This window comes from Amblyomma americanum, chromosome 1 (assembly GCF_052857255.1).
Source record: "Amblyomma americanum isolate KBUSLIRL-KWMA chromosome 1, ASM5285725v1, whole genome shotgun sequence".
Taxonomy (NCBI): domain Eukaryota; kingdom Metazoa; phylum Arthropoda; class Arachnida; order Ixodida; family Ixodidae; genus Amblyomma; species Amblyomma americanum.
The window spans coordinates 64,130,352-64,139,834 of NC_135497.1; the positions used below are offsets into that span (position 1 = coordinate 64,130,352).

The 9,483-nt window shown below is 44.2% G+C and overlaps 1 protein-coding gene across 4 annotated transcripts in view; it reads left to right on the forward strand.

The window, feature by feature from the left end:
* The window catches only part of LOC144112919 (uncharacterized), a 58,337-nt gene extending 52,087 nt beyond the window's left edge, over positions 1–6,250 (forward strand). The window contains exons 3-4 of one of the 4 annotated variants that reach the window (XR_013310553.1): positions 1,275–4,067; positions 5,185–6,243. The gene's annotated coding sequence lies outside the window, so the exon portion shown is untranslated. Of the gene's footprint in view, positions 1–1,274 lie in introns of all 4 variants that reach the window. The other 3 variants (XR_013310551.1, XR_013310550.1, XR_013310552.1) reach the window with 3 other exon arrangements.
* The last annotated feature ends 3,233 nt before the right edge of the window (positions 6,251–9,483 follow it).

Sequence of the window (9,483 nt, forward strand, 5' to 3'; positions counted from 1 at the left end):
GAGAAGTACTGATTATAGAATATTCAATCTGCGGTAGAAGCACCAAAAGATATTGACAGAAGAACTAGGGGGCTGTGCTGATCCTGTGCCATTGTCTTGTGGTGCTGCTGTTGCCATGGTATACCAACAACTCACCAGTGTACGGTTCTCCTCTGTTGTATGTTAACTATGTGCTTGTTTGACACAGAGTATTCCATGGCCACTTTTGTTAAATCCTATCATCCAGAAATCTTTAGTCACAGTCTTGATCTTGTGCTGCACTGCTATCTTCTGTTTTGTCAGCCTCAAAGGTTTGCAGAATGTGGCTGTGTAGGAAAAACTTCATTGGTGTGCTGGTGCCTTGTGTACCAATTGCCTGGCATTATGCCAGTGAATGGAGCGTGCATGTTCCCTCATGATTGCCTTGGAAATGTTGCTATGGGTTATGGCGCATGTATATGGGTTTTTCTGCGCACCCAAATTTCGTTGACTTTTGTCAGGATCATACATGTCAGAAGGGCTGGTAGTTATTATATCAGAGCAGTGTGAATGTGAAAAAACATACTGCAGTGGGTAAATGAAAACTAAAAAGACTGGTACGATGTAAAGCTGCTCAAACCGCTCACCAGTTCTTGAAAAAGTGAACATATCACCTCTAAATTAAAGTTTCTGTTTGGGCGAGTTGGTAATGATCCATTTGCTTCAGTGGTTGTGTTGCATGTCTTCCTTTCATGTGTCCTGTCTTCCCGCACTCTTTAACAATGACATCACTACTACGCTTCACAGTTTTTTACCTAATGTGTTTGTCTTGGGTGGCTTCCAAAAATTGCTCAAGCTTGCAGATCTGCAATGTCAACAGGCCGGCATATCAAGGTCCACAGAATGTTAAATTATAGAATAACTTGGACGGTGAGCTGCGTGCATTGCTAAATAATCAATTTCAAAAAGAACTGCCTAACTATGTTATTGACATTGTTGTAATCAAAAGCTGTGTAGCCCACCCCTGTTACGCCTCTAAAAGAAGAGACAGCAGTGTGTGTAAATAAATAAAAAAATACTCGAATGCTTCCTTCCCAAAAAATTGATGCCATGCAATGACACCATTTTTTAGACATCAACTGATAATCCTTATCGCATGCTTTGTAGCATTTCCAGCCTTTGTAGCGTTTCCAGCAGTCAGCCTGTCTGTAAAGGTGTTTTTTGTTATTGTTTCGGCGATGTAGGTGCCGAATGGGCTCGGCAGCACTGCAACGATGTCCACGTACGCTCACCTGCGTCGCCTTTTTGTCGTGCAGGTGCTGGCGCTCGTGCCTTTCAGTCCGCCGGCTGGTGCTTGTGCTGACGCGAGCTGGGCCATCGGCAACACCCTCCTGCCGGTACCATCGCCATATCATCCGTGGAGCAACAACGCCTGGTTGTGCATCCCGGCCGGACCCTAGTCGGCTGGATCACTAGGATCGACCCAGTGCCATCTACGCCCTCCCTCAAGTAGGCCTACCTTGGAATACTGCCCAAACGCCAGCTTTGGTTCCTGTCTGAGTACAGCGCATGTGCCACTCTACCCACCCAACCTCCCCCCAACGATGATAGCCAGCATGTCTACGTCACCGCAGCGTCCACACTACTTAAGGACAGCACCAACGCCGAACGCGCTTAATGGGCTCGGCAGCACTGCAACGATGTCCACGTACGCTCACCTGCGTCGCCTTTTTGTCATCTAGGTAAACTATGAACACTCATTATTTGCGCGGCGTACCCGTTATGCGGCATTGCTAGTGCTGCCGAGCCCTCAGTGTTGTGTCGCGACTGCCTTTGAATGCCTCGGTGTCATCCGCCAACTGCTGATTTTGGCGGGTGATGTTGAATTAAACCCCGGTCCCAACACCCGCGGTGCTGCTCCGCAAGATTCTTCCGACATAATGGAAGCTTTGAATGAACTTCAATCTGGACAGGCATCTTTGCTGGCCGAAATGAAAACAATTCGCAGCACGTTAACCCAAAATGACAAAGCGCTAGGTGAAAAAAGAAGCAGACTATCTAAAATTGAAAAAGATTGCGAATCATTTGGCGCCATAAAGGATGATATAAGCGAAGTTCGGGAGCTTGCAGAGCAAAATGCAGGTGAAATATCGAACATTATGTCTAAGCTGGCCGACTGTGAAGACAGGGCACGCCGATCCAATTTGTTGTTTTTTTGGCTTAAAAGACACTAACCAAGAAACCTGGGCTGAATCTGAAAAGATTGTCACTGAAGTATGCAAAGAAAAACTAGACGTCACAATCAACCCAACAGACATTGAAAGAGCTCACAGACTGGGAAAGTTTGATGCTAACAAAATCAGGCCGATTATTGTTAATTTTGCTCACTATAAAACAAAAGAAAAAATTCTTTCTTGTGCTAGCAAACTAAAGGACAGTGGCTATAGTGTTTCTGAGGACTACTCTAAAACTACTCTCTTCGCAAGGAAGCAGCTTCTTGCATTTGGAAAATCGCAAACCGAAAAATACAAACTCCGGTACAATAAGCTCATCATTGGTACCACTACGTACACTTATGACCATGTTACAAACAAAGTCGTTCCCCGCACTCCATAGCTACCCAATGGCCCTTCCGAAAAGACTAAGCTCCGCCCCTTGACCATTCTTTACACTAACATCCGCAGCCTTCCACCTAAGCTTGACACCCTCGCCAGTCTCGTACGCACGACGGAGAGCAACATAATTGTACTAACCGAAACATGGCTAAATTCGTCCACAGGAGACTCCGAGATACTTTCCGTGTTTCCAGATTTCAATTTCTTTCGACGTGACAGGATAAACAGGCGAGGAGGTGTACTAATCGGTGCTCATCAGTCATGTCGTTGTTCCGAGATTAATCTTGCATCCCCTCTAGAATTGCTTTTCATTCAATGCCATGCTTCGTTCCCTCCAGTTATCATCGGCGTTTGCTATCGACCACCTGATCTAACAGATTCCTTTGTGGCTCACTTCCATGAAACACTCCGCGTCATAACTACGTCACATCAGCACATTCCCATTCTTCTTTATGGTGACTTTAATTTTCCCGATATTACCTGGTCTGACCTCCCTGCCATTACATCCAAAGATAACATCGAAAGTGACTTTGTTAACACGTGCCTAACCTTCGGCTTGTCCCAGCTCGTATCTAACCCTACCAGGCAATCTGATCATTCTTCTAATATTCTTGACCTTGTATTCACTTCCCACCCAGATAACGTGTCACTTCTGCTTCATTTACCTGGGTTTAGTGACCACTCCGTAATACTAAGCACATTTTCCTTCAAACTGCCATACCTGAAAAAGCAAAAAAAGACACTAACCTTATATGACAAAGGGAACTACACAGCCATGAACGCAGAACTGTCCGACTTTTGGGCGTGGCTGGTCCTTGACTTCTCAAGCCGGTCTATTGAAACTAACTGGTCTCTCTTCAAACACAAAATGCATCAACTGATTGATAAGCACATCCCTACTATCACCATCACAGAAAAATCATCGTCACCGTGGTTTAAGAACGAACTGAAGCACCTCAACAACAAAAAGAAAAGACTTTTTCGAACAGCCAAACGCCTGAATAGCGCTTGCACGTGGAAAAGGTATCAGTCTGCGGAAAAAATATTCCAATCTTTAGCAAGCCAAACCAAACGTTCCTTTTTTTCATCACTTTTACCGTCTATGCTGCGCACCAATCCTAACAAGTTTTAGAAAACTATTAACCCTACACGCCACAAACCTCTAACATTACACAAAGATGGTAACATTCTCATACCGGAACAAGAAGTCTGTAGCACTCTTAACTCCTTTTTTTTGCTCAGTTTTTACTAAAGAACCTGAAGGCAAATTACCATACTTCCCTGTCTTCGATCACCCTGTTATGCTAGACATTCTGTTCGATACCAGTGGAATTATGATACTAATCGAATCATTGAAAGTGCCCTCTTCATCTGGTATTGATGGCTTAAACTCTAAAGTTCTAAAAAATACTAAGAACATTGTTAGTGTCATCTTATGCCACCTTTTTCAACAGTCTCTAACATCAGGTGTGCTGCCACAAGACTGGAAAATAGGTAAGATCGTCCCAGTCCCCAAAAAAGGTTCATCTTGTTCTTGTAAAAACTACCGCCCTATTTCCCTCACAAGCATTTGTTCAAAACTGATTGAACATGTTATTTATTCTCACATCATTAAATTCCTAGTCTCAGTAAACTTTTTTCACCCTAAACAACATGGTTTCTTAAAAGGACTTTCCTGTGATTCCCAACTAGCCCTTTTCATCAATGACCTTAGTTCGCATCTTGACTTAAATATCCCTCTTGACGCGCTGTTTCTTGACTTTGAAAAAGCCTTCGATAAAGTACCGCACAAAAGATTACTACTAAAACTCTCGCGTCTAAACCTTAATCATTTAGTGATGAACTGGCTTCAAAACTTTTTGACTAACAGAGAACAATTCGTCTACGCTAACAAATCGTCGTCCCCTCGTTCTCCGGTTACTTCAGGTGTTCCTCAAGGCACAGTGCTCGGACCCTTGCTTTTTCTCATTTACATTAATGATCTTCCTTCCAACGTTACCTCTAGCATCCGGCTATTTGCAGATGATTGCGTAATTTACTGCCCGATTTCTACAAGCACCGACTCCGACACCCTTCAACAAGATTTAACCCGAACTGAAACCTGGTGCAAGCCGTGGTTAATGTCCCTTAATATTGCTAAAACATGTATGATTTCCTTCCATCGCGGGCAATCCCACATTCCCTCTAGATATGTTTTTTTTTGGTTCTGAAGTGCGTTCCGTTCTTACCTGTAAGCATTTAGGCATTACTTTAACTCATACCCTAACATGGTCTTCACATATAAAGAACATCGCTAATGAGGCTAACCGCACCCTTGGCTTCCTACGTCGAAATCTTCGTTTTGCTACCCCTTCCATTAATTTATTAGCTTACCAAACTTTCGTCGGACCTAAATTAGAATTCGCTTCAGCAGTATGGGACCCTCATCAGTCGAACCTCTCGCTAACACTTGAAAAAATACAAAATCGCGCTATCCGCTTTATTTACTGTGATTATTCATATTATACTAGTGTGTCTTCTCTAAAATCTAGAGCCTCTTTGTCTAGTCTTGAAACAAGAAGAAAAATATCTCGATTATGCTTGTTCCATAAGTTTTATCATTCATCTTTAGGAGCATCGATCATATCAGCAGCACATCATCTGTCCAGCCGCATTCACCACAGCAAGACAGTGTACCCTCCCCCTGCAAGAACCGCATCTCATTTGCGATCTTTTTTTGTCAAATCATCTCGGGACTGGAACGATCTGCCGCCGGAAGCCATACACCTTACCAACCCCACCAAATTCAAGAAAAAGATTGAGGCCATCATCTTGTAGTCTGTCATGCCCATCCCTCATGTAATGCCCCATATCTGGGGTCTTTAAGGTAATAAATAAATAAATAGATTAAACCAAGGCGCAGTGTTAGTGCATGAATCAGTCAATAAGAACAGCATGTTTATCAACGTGTACTGTACGCGTTAAGTGGCATATGAACCAAGTCACTCACACATGGATAATCTAGTCCGCAGAAAATGTTGCTTATTTCGCACGAAACGCGACCACAGAATGGAAAAAGCCAATTCAGCAGCGAGAAGAGGTAATTGATGTGTTGTGGATGTGAAAAATGAGATCCAGGCATGGGGACAGAATGCCGAAAAGAAACTCCGGACCATAATCAGCTCGGCATTCTTTCCGGCTTTCCGCAGCAGCGCCTCGCGGAAAGTCAACTTCACGCGACTGCATGTTCCCTTTAACAGTGTACCATACTGTACAGAAAACTAACATCCGTAACGGTGTGACGCTGCATGTGACCGAGGGTGTGGTTTGACTGCCAATTTATGAGGACTGGAAGGAATACATCACTCATCTGACATCCGCACTGTGCAGAAAGTTGTGTGGACTCTTGTGCAGCTCCATAGCCGCCGTGGTGGCTGAGTGGTTACGGCGCTCGGCTGCTGGCCCGAAAGACGCGGGTTCAATCCCGGCCGCGGCGGTCGAATTTCGATGGAGGCGAAATTCTAGAGGCCCGTGTACTGTGCGATGTCAGTGCACGTTATAGAACCCCAGGTGGTCGAAATTTCCGGAGCCCTTCACTACGGCGTCTCTCATAGCCTGAGTCGCTTTTGGACGTTAAACCCCCATAATACCATCTTGTGCAGCTCCTGACCGCAGCGGTGGCCAAGTGGTTGAGCATCCGCCTCGGATGCGGGAGGTGCGGGGTTTCGATCCCCAGTGCCGCCGGGTACCCACCGGTGATACAATGGGTACAAGCTTTCCCCTGGTCTGGTGCTCGGCTTATTTAGGGTGAAATGCTTGGAAAACGGGTCCTTGACCCCACCTTGAGAAAAAGAAAAATACCTTGTGTCATGGCGCTCTTTGGCCTTAGATGCCCTTGCGCCATAAAAATCCATAATCATAACCATAATCTTGTGCAGCTCCTTAACTTATGTTTCAAACAGAAAACTCGCAGTGCCTTGGTGTGAAGTACCTTGTAGGAAATGGCTTGTTTGATGAGAAGGGGCCTGGTCTTGCAGCGTTAGTAATCGTAATTTTTATTTTTGGTTAAGTACATAGACAGTGAATACAGGGGAAAGGATGATGCACTACTGCTGCTGCTTGCCATTTACTGTTCGCACTCTTGCACAGACTTATGCAGTAAAGAGTGCTGGCACTGTGAATGAATAAGAATCATCATCATGACGACATGTTTCTGTAGTAAAATGTCGGCCGGAGTAGATGTGCAGTTTTCTCTTTTCAGACTATGAATTATTTCTGTTCAGACAATTTCTCGGGTTATCAGATATGCTTCTTCTCGTTACAATATGTCAAAGATATGTTGGCATCTGCATACTCTGCAATGAAAGCTGAGGAAACCACCATTCTCTGACTTTTACATTTTTGCAATGCTTATAAAAACAATCATTTAAATGTACCCCAGTCTGCCGTTAAAGAAACTGTACCTAAGACAGTGGGATCCAATGTACAATGAATCCTGTGCACTGAAAAAATCTGATGTTATGTTTTTTTTTCGCATTCTATTCGTGCAAGAAATGGTTGGCCTAGTCATCTGGCACAACGATTGCAGCTCATTTGGCACAGAAAACAACCACTTTGACATTAAATCGCTGTCCGATTTTCTCTTGGCTATATACATATATGGCAGTTTGGTTGCACTGAAGAGCAATGAGGAGACAGTGCTTTTATTAAAGGACTGCTTCAATACAATTCATTCCACCGTAAACTTGCCAAGACAGCTATCATGAAGACATCTCTTCAATGTCATGTTCACACCATGTTGGCATCAGGTCCTTAAAGGATGCACACTTAGCAGAAGCACAGTACCTTAACTACGTTTTGGCCAATGTTGCTGAAGGGTTATGGGGGTTAACGTCCCAAAGCGACTCAGGCTATGAGGGACGCCGTAGCGAAGGGCTCTGGAAATTTCAACCACCTGGGGTTCTCTAACGTGCACTGACATCGCACAGTACAAGGGCCTCTAGAATTTCGCCGCCATGGCCGGGATCGAGCCCGCGTCTTTCGGGTCAGCAGCCAAGCGCCATAACCACTGAGCCACCGCAGCTGATGTTGCTGAAGGCTTCATGGTATAGTCTCCAGGGCATTTCAGCTGTTGCATAGCTTGAAAATCAAGCAGCAAACTAATGTCAGTGTTTTTTTTCTGCACAGCACTAGCTGCATTACTTTGTAGGGTGAGAGCAACCACTTCTGGGAAAAAAGTGTACAAAGAAATATGTAAGGAAAAAATTCCACTGTACATTATTCGGTGTATTAGACCCTGCTGTCATCGGGCAGGTGTTCAGAAGAGCACACTGGGGTACATATTTTTTCCGCTCCTCACGCCACAGTTTCACCTGAGGCTGCAGGATGTGAAAATAAATAAATTTTCAAATGACCACCTCCATAAGCATTTCAACATTGTAAAGAAAAGAATGGAAGCTTCGTCAACCTTTGTTGCGCCAACCTGCACGTGCAAAGAGAACGAAGCCACTCAAAAAATAATGAAAACAAAGCTGTTCACTTGCAGTGTGATGACCACTCTGGAAAAAAAAAGCACACAAGAAAAACAGTTGCGGTGAAAATTAAGCGGTATTTGGTCTTGAGATATGACTGCGGTTAAGCGCAGAGGAACTGAGCTTAACAGCAGTTGAAAGCTCTAAATTTACAAGTATAAGCAGCAAGAACAATTTAATTTAGTCCAACCAGTGAGGAATGAAACCGAAATTAAACTTTGTGAGCCAACTCAGCAGTGCAGTGTCTGTCATTGTGCAGACATCCTGCACAAGAATTGGAATTTCGTTATGGAACATGCAAATGGTGCTAACATGAACACAGAACCATATGCAAACAGGTAGGTGAACCAGGGAACCTAAAACTCCAGTACAAAAGGTGCAAACGCACACAGAAACCTGGAAGGATTCTGCATAGCCAACAAAGCCCACATATACATTGGCTCACCATCGATGTCACAGAGCAGCCAAGAAATCGCATTCCTCACAGGGAGGTCACAGGCAAATGAATGTGCTCATCAATGACATGCTCCTCATGAGTCTTCAGGAATGCCTGCAGCTGATGCAGTAGACCAGGAAGTGATGAACAACTGGTGAACAAGCAAGGCGTCTGCAGGGCCACTGTGGATACAACAGCAAACAGAATCGGACACCCAGTGCGAATCCTGCCATCATGTCTCTCACGGCCTGTGAGGCACTTCGCACCGCAGTACAAGTTTTGCGACCGGGAAAATGTTCAAGTTTCTAAGATTATAATTTGAAATTCACTGCTTGTTGTTATGCAGAAAAGCATACTGTAATCCCAGTGTATATATATGAATAAATGTCTTTTTTTTTATTTTTCTTCCCAATTTGTTATGGACAGTTTTGACGGGGGACGAAAGTACCATATTAACGAGGCATGCCTCTATAACCATGCAGTATTCGAAAAACACCACCTGGTTTCGCATGATATGCATGGCCTTCCTAAGGAACGTCCCTCATCCCTGCTATGACAAAAAAATACAGAAATGGTAGGGCAGTAAGTTGAGCACACAGAAAAGGTATTATGCAAAACTTTCTGAAGTAAACAGCAACCAGCCAAACAAGCTTCAGTGTTCATTTTGAGAGTCCTTTCAATGTTCCTGTTATGAGGAAGCCCACTAACTTTGCATGCATCTTCTAATGTGGCTGTATCAAAAGACGAACAGCATGATAAACACTGCCACTATAGTGGGAGCGATGCATAGGGAGACTCTTTGGATACCAATGATGGCAGGGGAGTCACCTTTATCTCGGCCATGGAAGAACAGATGTGGTAACTTGCAGACAGTGGCTACATACAGAGTGCTACAATGTGGCGTTTCTGGGGTGCACCCATGGCAATAAACAGTCTCACAGTAAAGTATTCCTGCATCATAGTC